The sequence below is a fragment of the Neltuma alba genome, unplaced genomic scaffold, assembly GCF_004799145.2.
Source record: "Neltuma alba isolate B1F8T4 unplaced genomic scaffold, ASM479914v2 tig00010373_pilon, whole genome shotgun sequence".
In the NCBI taxonomy this organism is placed as follows: domain Eukaryota; kingdom Viridiplantae; phylum Streptophyta; class Magnoliopsida; order Fabales; family Fabaceae; genus Neltuma; species Neltuma alba.
Window position 1 is genome coordinate 1 of NW_021635278.1, and position 13,700 is coordinate 13,700.

The 13,700-nt window shown below is 34.5% G+C and overlaps 1 pseudogene; it reads left to right on the forward strand.

Annotated features, from left to right (window-relative positions):
- Positions 1-1,492: 1,492 nt before the first annotated feature.
- On the forward strand, positions 1,493-6,697 carry LOC114756137 (UDP-glycosyltransferase 83A1-like; annotated as a pseudogene).
- The last annotated feature ends 7,003 nt before the right edge of the window (positions 6,698-13,700 follow it).

Here is a 13,700-nt window from a genome sequence, read left to right on the forward strand (position 1 = left end):
TCTGGGTTGCACAACCGGACTTCAGACAAGGGAACAATAATGAATACCCTCAAGGATTCGAAGACAGAGTTGGTGATCGTGGTCAAATGGTTGGTTGGGCTCCGCAGAAGAAGATTCTGAGTCATGCTTCAGTTGCTTGCTTCATAAGTCATTGTGGTTGGAACTCCACCATGGAAAGTGTAAGCAATGGAATTCCCATTCTTTGCTGGCCTCACTTTGCAGATCAGTTCCTGAATAAGAGCTATGTCTGTGATGTTTGGAATGTGGGAATGGGATTTGAGACAGATGAAAGGGGCATAATCACAAGCAATGAAATTAGAGGACAAAATTGAGCAACTCTTGAATGATGAGGATTTGAAGAGAGGGCAAAACATCTCAAGGAAAAAGTTCTAAGTGGAATCAGAGAAGGTGGTAAATCTCGCAATAATCTAGATGGTTTTGTCAAGTGGATCAAAATGAAGAATTAGATCTACGAAGTGTTTGCAATGATGTTAAACTTCTCAGCCTACCTTATAAAATAAATGAACAAGAATCTAAATCCATAGCCCCTGAAAGGTGTTTCTCAACCACCTTTCACAACTACTTTTTTCCTTATGGGTGCTTGCAATAAGCATTGTTAAGTTTAGAATCTATAAAACACAATACGATTTGTTGTGTGGTTTTAGAGAAGATGGAATTGTAATAAGCATTGGTAGTTTTAGAATCTATAAACAGCAATACGATTTGTTGTGTGGTTTTAGAGAAGATGTAATCAAACTAGTTGCATTCTAGCCTGATCCATCTTCCCTGATGGTACTTGAATTTAACTATGGCAATAAAGTCAAAAAAAATTTAACTAAGAGAAGTTTGATACTTGATAAGAGAGGATTCTCTTGTACGAAACTATACTATTTATATTGGGTTAATCGACTAAGATATATAATTAAATTTATAATATTTTTGTTGATTATCTATAATTTCTTTATATATTTATGTTAGTAAGATGAAAATTAAAAAAAAAAAAAACCAAGCTTTTTTTAAAGGCCAAATAGCACAGTTGTTAAAATTGAAGTATCAATATGTGGCTGGTACATTGGCATTGCTTCTTTCGTCTCCTCCTCTGTTTTGTGTGGCCCACATAAATTTTCAATTCTTTTTCTCAAATTACACTGTTTCTTTTGTTTGTCCTTATGCTCAATTCCCATTAAAGAATTGATTTCCGTGCAAATCAGCATGCCAATAGCAAATATTAATCATTAGACTTTCATCAAAAGAAACAAATAAACCCAAGATACATCTATGAAGACAAAGCCAATAGCTATTAAGGGACAATGTTTACAAAAACAAGGATTAAATTGTTTTCTCAGGCGTATCATAAAAATGTAGTAGTATATATACGACTTGGAAGTCTTGCAATTCTTGCACGAGCATTAAGTGGAAAGAATAATCATCATTATAAGAAGCTACTTGTTCACATAGAGGAGAACAGTAAGATCTGGTTTTGAGTTAAACAATGAGTAGAGCACATATTTTGGCTTTGCCTTATCCAGAACAAGGCCACGTCAAGCCTCTTATGGAGTTTTCATGTGAGCTAGTCAAACATGGCATCAAAGTCATATTTGTGAACACTGATTTCAATCACAAGAAATCGCGAAAGCTCATGAAGCAAGAGGTGAAGATCAAGACCAGGTGGGGAAGGAGGTTAAACTAGTCTCAATCCCAGATGGGTTGGGACAAGATGAAGATAGAAACTGTCTGGAAAAATTGACAGTGTCAATCTGTGAAGTAATGCCAAAGAAGCTGAAAAAGCTGATACGAGAGATAAATGAAGAATCAGAGAGTGAAAATATCAGTTGTGTTGTTGCAGATGGGAGCATGGGATGGGCACTTGAAGTTGCAGAAAAGATGGGAATCCAAAGAGCTTCATTCTGGCCTGCTTCAGCTTCACTCTTGGCCTTGTCTTTCAGCAAAACTGCTTGATGATGGAATCATTGATACTGATGGTGAGACAATTAATTGCCCTTCATCTAATCATTTAAATATTTTGAATATATATAAACTAACTTTTATATTGATACCAAATCTCTTTTACAAGTGTTGGGCATTATAATTAAATTAACCAACAGTGACTATAACTTGTCCAAAATGATTTCTGATTTCCAACTCAGGAACACCAGCAAAAGATGAGATTATTCGTGTGGGGCCAAATATGCCTGCTATGAGGACAAAACATTTTGTGTGGACACAAATTAGTGATGACTTTGAATGCACAAAAAATTGTGCTCAACTATGAGAAACAACAAAGCTGTAGAAGTTGCAGAGTGGGTGATCTGCAACTCGGCTCCTGAACTTGAGCCTTCAGCATTTGCTTTTGCTCCAAATATTCTTCCTATTGGTCCACTCCAAGCAAGCAAGAGCAACGATGTTCATCATTTAGCAGGATCGTTTTGGCCAGAAGACTCAACTTGTTTAAAGTGGCTTGATCAACAACCAGATAAGTCGGTTATTTATGTTGCTTTTGGAAGTTTTACTATCTTTGATTTCCTCCAGTTGCAGGAACTAGCACTAGGACTTGAACTCTCAAACAAGCCATTTCTATGGGTTGTAAGATCAGATATCAACAATGAGGCAAACTATGCCTTCTTAAAAGCATTTGAGGACAGATTATCTTCTCATGGGAAGGTTGTTTGTTGGGCTCCTCCGCAGAAAGTTCTAAGGTGTCCTTCTATTGCTTGCTTCGTAAGCCATTGTGGTTGGAATTCTACCACAGAAGGGCTCATTAATGGAGTTCCTTTGTTGTGCTGGCCTTACTTTGCCGATCAGTTCCTTAATGAGACCTACATTTGTGATATTTGGAAGGTTGGCTTAAGGCTCGACCAACACGACAGAATCATTGGTCGAGAAGAAATAGCATCTAAGATTTAGCAAGTTCTCCTTGATGAGGGATTTAGAGCAACGGCTTTACAGCTGAAGGAAAAAGCCATTCAGTGTCAAAGAAGGTGGCAGTTCAGACAAATTTTTGAAACTTTGTTCACCATATGATACAGAAGAATGTCCCTTTAAACATACCAAATACTTGCACTGATATATCACTGTAAAAAAGCTCTAATGAACTTGTCAAGGGTGTGGAAGCTCATGGATTTTCTTTAACAGTATCCTAGTTTGTTTTTATTCGTTTTAGTTGTTTTGAGGTGCTTTTGTCGAATTAACCCAAGAGTCTAAGGCCACTGACGCCAATCCTTACATTCAACTTTCTAGTTTTTCTGTCACAAGTAAAAATTGAGTTCCTCTTTCCAAAACTAATAGTTCTCATAATCTACAATACTCGAGATCATTCTTCTTAACCATTATCAGCTTCAACTAACAAGCCAATGGTCGTTCTTTACAGTGAATACACACAATTGAACATTAAAGCAAAAACAAATGTCAATTTATGAAGAACATAAAGCCCAAGAAGTATAAAGGAGAGCAGGATTCAATAGCTTTCCACACAATCTCACAAAATATCGTTATAAACCGATATCTTGTTGATTTCCATGATATGTACACGGGTTTCTAGCCTAAACACGGTGCAATATATGTTAAGTTCATGACAGAACTAAATAGATCAGAGTCACAAAGCATATTTACTTCTTCTGTTAACTGCCCTCATTCTTTATGCCATTTGGCAGTGTAGGAATGAATTAACTTTCGAGACCTCTCAAATTAGCCCTACGATTCATTATAGTCAAGTTATCATTGTCAACTAGGAATTCTGAGAAATTACGTCTCAGAATCTCCAATAGAGATATATATTTCCGTCCAAAAGAAAATTACGTGTTGAGCATAATATAAGGGATGTTTAGGGAAAATAATTTTGGAATGGAGAACTTACACAATATGCTCACTAGTTCTTCACGCCAACCATAATGTAATATTCCTCCTCTCCTTAATGTAAGACCTATTTAATTAATTTAATTAAATTAAGAAAGTTAGATAAGTTAATTAATTATAAAAATATGACATGTTTTTCTTAATATACTATAATTATTTTCTTTAATATTCTCCCTCTCTCTCCTACTTGATTATCATTAAAAAAGTATCCATAAGAATAATTTAAAAAAAATTAAAAAATATACCGTATATTTAGAACCATCATCAAGGGAGGAGTACAAGCTAAGTCTGAAAAGAAACCAAAGAGATCAGTGGCGGCATTATTTCAAAGAGAAAGAATTGATACACAATTATCACGGTACATAAAATAGATTATCTTGAAGGATTTGCACGTAGGAAAGCTAATTCCACATCCAATTGTTTCCAATCACGTTTTATGTAACTGGAGCATCGACGAAGACGTTATAATTACTAGTATTCTTTATTCAACATCAGTCAATCCCCTGATGTAGCCCCTTTTTCAAAAGGAAAATATCAAATTTTGTACCGCTGGGAAGTATTTACCTCTCATAATTCCTGGAAATGTTTCCGCAAAATGTCAGAATTCAGAATCAAACAATGAGTAGAGCACATGTTTTGGTTTTACCCTTACCAATACAAGGCCATATTAATCCTCTTATGGAGCTTTCACTTGAATTGCGCAAACATGGCATCAAAATCACATTCGTGAACACGGACCTCAACCACAAGCGAATCATGAAAGCTATTCGGGCAACAAGGGGTGAAGAAGAAGGAGAAGAAGAGCGAGTGGGAAATTATCAGATTAAACTGGTATCAATCCCTGGAGGGCTACAACAAGAGGAAAACAAGGCTCGTCCTGTGGACAGATTAATGGATTCAGGGTGGCAAGTCATGCCAGAGAAGTTGGAGAAGCTGATCCAAGAGATAGATGAATCAGAGAGCGAAAAGATCAGTTGTATATTGGCAGATAAGGGTAGGGGATGGGCACTTGAAGCTGGAGAGAAGATGGAAATCAAACGGGCTGTGTTCTTTCCTGCTTCAGCTTCAAACTTGGCCTTGTTTCTCAGCATCCCAAAACTGCTTCATGATGGAATCATTGACAGTGATGGTGAGGCCATTTGCTTTGTTATTTTCTTTCGCATTTAGGAATCAGCATACGAAAATGATAATGAACACTTGATGAGAATTTAGCCTTCAATATTTAAAAAAGTCAAGGCACTAGTTATAGATCCTCATTTGAACTGTTTAAGATTTTGATCTGAAACTGTTTCAGACATAGCACCTAAACCTTTAACATTTATGTCTGACATCACAACTAAACTTTTCGTAAAGAAGATCATAAAAAATCATTTCACAAGCATTTGGCTTTTACTTACTATAGCTTAAGTGTCTGTATCTGCTAGTGCCCAAACAGAAATAAGGGAGAAACAACAATAAAACTGGATTTACTCACAATAATCTTCCTCCCAGAACAGAAAGAAGTTACAAAAGTAAGAAAAACACACCGAAAGAGAGAGATAAATGATGAAGAAAGGCTATCTTCCTCCACACCAAACTGGCATTCGAGAGGCCAGAGCTCTCCTCACTACTCTCAAATTACAAAAAAGCTCTTCTCACTACTCTCAAATTACACAACAAGTCCTACCCCTCTCAGGATACAACCATTACTAATATAAGCCCAAAAAGCGAATCACACAATCCCCAATACACCCTTTTCTAGGTCAGGCCTATAGCCACCCTAAAACAACTCCAATGCTTAGTTTCTTTCTCCAAAACAGAAGGAAGCTTGAGGTCAATACCCTGGACGGCAGAAATGGCTTTCCCCTTTCTTGTATCTTCCTACTTTTACTTTTAAGCTTTGACCAGTAAAAGCACCTCTATCAGTATCCAAACAGTTAGAACTTCTCAAAAGTGATTTGTAATATGTATTCTAGGAACACCAACAAAAGATCAGATTATTCATTTGGCTCCAGAGATTCCTGCCATGAGGACAACACATTTAATGTGGACACAAGTTTGTGACAACTTGGATGCACAAAAAACTTTGTTCAACTTTGTAATGAGGAGCAACAAAATTGTGGAAAGCACTGACTGGGTCATCTGCAACTCAACGCATGAACATGAGGCTCCAACATTGTCTTTTGCTCCGAGGATTCTTCCTATAGGTCCACTTCAAGCAAGAAAGAACAACCACATTGATCATTTAGCAAGTTCCCTTTGGCCAGAGGACTCAACTTGCTTAAATTGGCTAGATCTACAACGAGAAAAATCAGTTATTTATGTTGCTTTTGGAAGTTTAGCTAAATTTGACCATAACCGGTTGCAAGAACTAGCATTGGGACTTGAGGTCTCAAACAAGCCATTTTTGTGGGTTGTAAGATCAGATATCAATAACGGGGCAAACTGTGAGTTTCTAAAGGGATTTGAAAAGAGGTTATGTTCTCATGGGAAGGTAGTTGGTTGGGCTCCTCAGCAAAAGGTTCTAAGTCATCCTTCAATTGCTTGTTTCGTTAGCCATTGTGGTTGGAATTCTACCATAGAAGGTGTCATCAATGGAGTGCCTTTTTTGTGTTGGCCTTTCTTTGCTGACCAGTTTATTGATGAGACCTACATTTGTGATATTTGGAAGGTCGGGTTAAGGCTTGATCGAAGCAATGTGATAGTTAGCCGAGAAGAAATAGCAAATAAGATTAAGCAAGTGGTCTATGATGAGGGATTCAGATTAAGGGCTTTACAACTGAAGGAAAACGTCATCAATAGTGTCAAAGAAGGTGGCAGCTCATACAAAAATTTGAACAACTTTGTTAATTGGATTAAAGCATAAGGAAAGTATTTCGAATTTATAACTCAAGTGCAATATGACAAAGGAACTAAGAGAAACTTTGTTCACCCTCTTAGCATCTGAAATACTTGCACTGATATATCACCGTAAAAAAACTGATGAACTTACGGAGGGTGTTAAATGTTTTTTTTTCTCAAGGCAATCTTCAACAGTATCCTACTTTGTTTTTGTTCTTTTTGGTTGTTTTGAAGTTTTTTTATTGAATTAACTTGAGGCCCATAATGCCAGTCCTTAAATTCGACTTTCTAGCTTTCCTATCACGGGTAAAAAAATTACAAGTTACTATCTCCAAAACTATTAGTAGTTCTCATAATCTACAGCACTCAACAATAATTCCACACAGAGTGCTTCATTGGGTTAGAAGATCATTCATCTTAGCAGTTATCAGATCCAACTAACAAACCGATAGTCTTTCTCTACACAATGAAATATTAAAGCAAAAACAAATAATGCCAATTTATGGAGTGTGGTGGCTCCATTTGCACATCGTTTAGAAGAAAGCAGGCTTTAATAGGTGGCCACACAATCCCACAAAATATTAAGTTATAAACCATTATATTAATTACACGTTGATTTCCAAGATGTTCTAAACATGGCCCAATAGTTAAGTTACCATCAGAGTCAAAATGTTTCAGAGAGTAAAATTTGATGCACAATATTGGTGCACAAAATACATTATTCAAAAGGAGTCATTTTACCATTTATTGTTAGGATATGCTACCTCCAATTCTTAATATAAAACCTAATTGACTAATTTGAGGAGATTAAGGAAGTCAAACAAATTACTTTAAAATATTATATTTATAATTTTTAAAACAAATTTGACTGGCTTATAAACTGATATTTAATCCAATAATATATATAAATATTTTAGAAAAATCATGTAATAGATGCTATAATTAAATAAATTTTTAACTACCTTAATTTTTCACTAATTAGTCAATTCGGTTAAAACGTTCCCAGCAGAGTTGGCGAAATGCTTAAGGATATTCTCGTATGGGTATATCAGTTTGTTGAATGGAATACTTTAATGTTCCAGACAGGTGTGTCGTCTATATCTCCTTTTCAATAACAGAAATATATATTTCCATCCAAACAAAAAATTACATGCTGATGATAGTTTAATTTTCCTGAGGTCTTATTTATAAATCACTTCCAACATGTTTCATATAAACCAATAAAAACCAAAATTCATTAACTTTCATTAAAATTTAATAACTTTCTAACTTTATCCCTATTTAATATAAAATACACTTCATAAGAATAACGTCAATACAATAATAAATGAAGGGCGACGTTATATATTCATATGAAAGTTTTCTCTCTTTATCTTATAAATAGGATTAGAGGAGTACATATTAAGGCTAAAGAAGAACGAAATAAGCTAGTGGAGCACTTATTTCAAAGAGGAAAATTTGAAGCATAATTAATCAAAGGATTCGCACACAAGAAAGCTAATTCCACGTCCAAATCTTTCCAATCACGTTTAATGTAATTGAAGTATCTACGACGAAATCATAATTATTGGTATTCTTTATTCAACATCCACGTCACATCCCATGATATGATTCCATTTCAATAAAGGAAAACATCAAGTTTTGATACCACCGGAAGTACTTACCTCTCATAATTCCTGGAAATTTTCCCATAAAATCTCATAATTCAGAATCAAACAATGAGTAGAGAGGGATGGAAGTTTTTTTTTTTTGGAAATAGGAGGGCGCACGTTTGATCCTACTTGTAACCATAGGTCATTAATGCTTGTCCCACTAATTCCAAGAAAATAAATTGATGAAAACACTGGTTATGACACCTCACTTAAAGTCTTTGAGATTTTAAACAGAAATTGTTTATGACATTGTAGCTAAACCTTGAATATATGTATGCCTGCCATCATGACTAAACTATTTAATTATAAGGAAGATCTTGATAAAACTTCTCATAAGCATATGATTTTTAGGTAATGGCTTAAATTATGAGTTAAAAAGAGGGAGTGTACCAAATATATGTATCCAAACTCTTAGAACTTCTCCAAAATGATTTGTTATATCTATTATAGGAACACCAACAAAAGATCAAATTATTCATTTGGCTCCAGAGATGCCTACTATGAAGACAAAACGACACAAGTTTGCGACAACTTGAACGCAAAACAAATTTGTTCAACTTTATAATGAGGGGCAACAAATTTCTGGAAAGCACAGACTGGGTAATATGCAACTGAACTCTAGAGCTTGAGGCTCCAACATTTGCTTTTGCTCCAAACATTCTTCCTATAGGTCCACTTCAAGCAAGAAAGAGCAACCATATTGATCATTTAGCCTGATCGTTTTGGCCGGAGGATTCAACTTAATTGGCTATATCTACAACCAGATAAATCAGTTATTTATGTTGCTTTTGGAAGTATAGCTACATTTGATCATACCCAGTTACAAGAACTAGCATTGAGACTTGAACTCTCAAACAAGCCACTCCTATGGGTTGTAAGACCAGATATTACTAACGGGGAAAACTATGACTTCCTAAAAGAATTTGAAGAAAAAGTGTATTCCCGTGGGAAGGTAGTGGGTTGGGCTCATCAACAAAAGTTTACAAGTCATTATTCAATTGCTTGCTTCTTAAGCCACTGTGGTTGGAATTCTACGATAGAAAGCGTCATCAATGGAGCACGTTTCTTGAGTTGGCCTTTCTTTTCTGACCAGTTTATTGATGAGAGCCACATTCGTGATATTTGGAAGGTCCGGCTAAGGCTTGGTCGAAGCGATATGATCATTAATTACCCAAGAAGAAATAGCTTCTAAGATTAGGCTAGTGGTCCATGATGAGGGATTTAGAGTAAGTGCTTTACAGCTAAAGGTAAGGGCCATTAATGGTGTCAAAGAAGATCGCAGCTCAAACAAGAATATGAAGAACTTTGTTGATTGGATTAAGGCATAAAGGAAATATTTCGGGTTTATAAGCCAAGTGCAATATGGCAAAGGAAAATAGACAAATTTGTTCTGCATATGACATAGCATATGAAAATACTACCTCCCATTTTTAATACAAGACCTAGTTAACTAATTTAAAAAAAGTAAGAAAGTTAAACAAATTACTTTAAAATATTATATTTATCATTTTTTTAAAACAAAGTTGACTGGCTTATAAACTGATATATAATCTAATAATATGTATAAGTGTTTCAGAGAAATCATGAAATATATGCTATAATTAAATACTTTTTGAAGTACCTTAATTTTTTACAAATTAGTCAATTCAGTTTTATATTAAAACCGGAGGTAGTTTATAGGTATTCCTAGCAGAATCGGCGAAATACTTAGAGATTAATTTCTTATATTGCTATGTCAGTTTGTCAGATGGAATACTTTAATATTCCAGACAGGTATGTTGTCTATATCTCTTTTTCAATAATAGAAATATATATTTCCATCCAAACAAAAAATTACATGCTAATGATAGTCTAATACTCATATGGTCCTATTTATAAATCACTTCTAACATGTTTCGTATAGACCAATAAAAACCTTAAACTTCATTAACTTTTATTTAAAATTCTACAATTTTCTAATTTTATCCCTATTTAATATACAATATATCTCATAAGAACAAAATCAATACAATAATATATGAAGGGTAAAGTTATACATTTGTATGAAAATTTTCTCTTTTTGTCCTGTAAATAGGACTGCCAAGGCTAAAGAAGAATGAAATAGACCAGTGTGCACTTATTTCAAAGGGAAAAAGTTAAAGCATAATTAATCAAAGGATCCGCACATAAGAAAGCTAATTCCACGTCCAAATGTTTCCAATCACGTTTAATGTAACTGGAGTATCTACGACGAAATCATAATTATTGGTATTCTTTATTCAACATCCACGTCACATCCCATGATATGATTCCATTTTCAATAAAGGAAAACATTAAGTTTTGATACCACCGGAAGTACTTACCTCTCATAATTCCTGAAAATTTTCCCATAAAATCTCATAATTCAGAATCAAACAATGAGTAGAGAGGTATGGAAGTTTTTTTGTGTAAATAGGAGGGCGCACATTTGATCCTACTTGTAACCATAGGTCATTAATGCTTGTCCCACTAATTCCAAGAAAATAAATTGATGAAAACACTGGTTATGACACCTCACTTAAAGTCTTTGAGATTTTAATCAGAAATTGTTTCTGATATGGTAGCTAAACCTTGAATATATGTATGTCTGACATCATGACTAAACTATTTAATCATAAGGAAGATCATGATAAAACTTCTCATAAGCATGTGATTTTTAGGTAATAGCTTAAATTATGAGTTAAAAAGAGGGAGTGTACCAAATATATGTATCCAAACTCTTAGAACTTCTCCAAAATGATTTGTTATACCTATTATAGGAACACCAACAAAAGATCAAATTATTCATTTGGCAGAGATCCTACTATGAGGACAAAACGACACAAGTTTGTGACAACTTGAACGCAAGACAAATTTGTTCAACTTTATAGTGAGGGGCAACAAATTTCTGGAAAGCACAGACTGGGTAATATGCAACTGAACTCTAGAGCTTGAGGCTCCAGCATTTGTTTTTGCTCCAAACATTCTTCCTATAGGTCCACTTCAAGCAAGAAAGAGCAACCATATTGATCATTTAGCCTGATCGTTTTGGCCGGAGGATTCAACTTGCTTAAATTGGCTAGATCTACAACCAGATAAATCAGTTATTTATGTTGCTTTTGGAAGTATAGCTACATTTGATCATACCCAGTTACAAGAACTAGCAGTGAGACTTGAACTCTCAAACAAACCATTCCTATGGGTTGTAAGACCAGATATTACTAATGGGGAAAACTATGACTTCCTAAAAGAATGTGAAGAAAAAGTGTATTCCCGGCTAAGGCTTGATCGAAGCGATATGATCATTAATTACCCGAGAAGAAATAGCTTCTAAGATTAGGCTAGTGGTCCGTGCTGAGGGATTTAGAGCAAGTGCTTTACAGCTAAAGGTAAAGGCCATTAATGGTGTCAAAGAAGATCGCAGCTCAAACAAGAATATGAAGAACTTTGTTGATTGGATTAAGGCATAAAGGAAGTATTTCGGGTTTATAAGCCAAGTGCAATATGGCAAAGGAAAATAGACAAATTTGTTCTACATATGACATGGCATATGAAAATACTACCTCCCATTCTTAATATAAGAACTAGTTGACTAATTTGAGTAGATTAAGAAAATTAGTTAAGTTAATTATTTATAATAAATAGGTATTATTTTTCCTAAAATATCCTTACTAATCAAGTATATTAGTTAGAACTATCAGTATTACAATGACTATTTTGAAAAAAAAATTAGATAAATATGATAGACAAAGTGGATTAGGGTCTTCTATTTAATATTAAAATAAAAGTCAAATAAGCTCTTATATTTAGTACTTGTGATGATGTAAGAAGGGACTCTAATGAACTTGTTGAGGGTGTGGAATTTTTTTTAAGCTAATATATTTTGTTTAAAAATATCCTCATTTGTGTTTATGTTTTTTTATAAGTTCTCTTATTGAATTAGCCTAAAACTTACAGAAACACTTCTGTTGTATGAGGGCATAGCACAACCTTAAAATGACCACTACAATAATACTCCCTCCGTTCCTTATTATAAGAGACGAATAACCGAATTACATTGATCAAAAAAACAGTTAAAATTAGTTAAGAACAATCAATGTGTAAAAAGTATAATTTTTTTTTCAAAAATACCCTCATTAATAAGGAGAGAGAACATGAGAGAGAATAATGGTAAATTATTAAAAGAAAGAGAAGTGGGAAGGAGAGAGAGTGTGAGTTGGAGACAATAAATATGGGTAAAATAGGAAATCAACACAAAAAAATAGAGACAACTTTTAAGTGTCTCTTATATATAGAAACATGCCATAAGCATCAAATGTCTCTTATAATAAGGAACGGAGGGAGTATTATCTTACTTCTTCTTCTTCTTTTTTTTCTTTTTTTTTGCACAAGGTAAGCAAATACATCTTGTTCAACCCCAAGAAGATCAAGTAAGTCCGTCATTGAAAGGTTCATAATAACAGTAATTCATATGTGCATCCCTTAATTACATGGTTCATTAAATTTTATATATAAGAATAACTAATGTTTATATAGCACAATATTATTTTGAACTAACTAAAAAATTTCAATCAGCGGAACTAGTTGAAGAGAAAATAAACATACTTGAATCTGATGGTATATACAGCAAATGTCACAGCAGGAAGAGTGAGTTGGGTTCAGAGAATGAAACTGTTTAGATTCAGTTTTTGGTTGCTTTTGTCCGTATATCTCCAATCACTCACCTAAAACTACTTCTTACCTGTGTATGTAACTCCCTTCTTTCAAATAAATGGGTATATTACATATATTTGCCCTTAATTTTTCTTATCTCTGTTTGTATCCCAGTCATAGTGGGTTTGAGCTTATTCATCAAGGGTGGACGGATTCTTCTTGCAGTCTCGTTAATCTTTATTATCTTCTTTATTTTTAACTAGTTCTCAAAATAATCGACATAGAGGCTTTGGAATCATTCAAATACGAGTTAACCAATTTTTCAACTAATTAAAATGAATATGAAATCTCCAGAGAGTTAGAGAGTTGACGAGACAGGATATGAATAGATGTGGCTGGACAAGGGAATCCAACAGAATCCAATCATATCCGAATATTTCCAATCCTGCTTCATGTAATTGGACCCACCACATGTCCATGGCCAAAAAAGGCAAACAAAAATCTATATTTAGTCTAGTTTTACTACTTTTGGCAAGCACGCACACACACACGTCTCATGATCCCTGGCCATATTTGCATGAACTTTCAGGGAAAAAAGAGTTCAGACTTCAGAGTTAAACAATGAGGAGAGCACATGTTCTGGTTTTGCCTTTACCTGCACAAGGCCATATTAATCCAATCATGGAGCTTTCACAAGAACTGCTCAAACATGGCATCGAAATCACA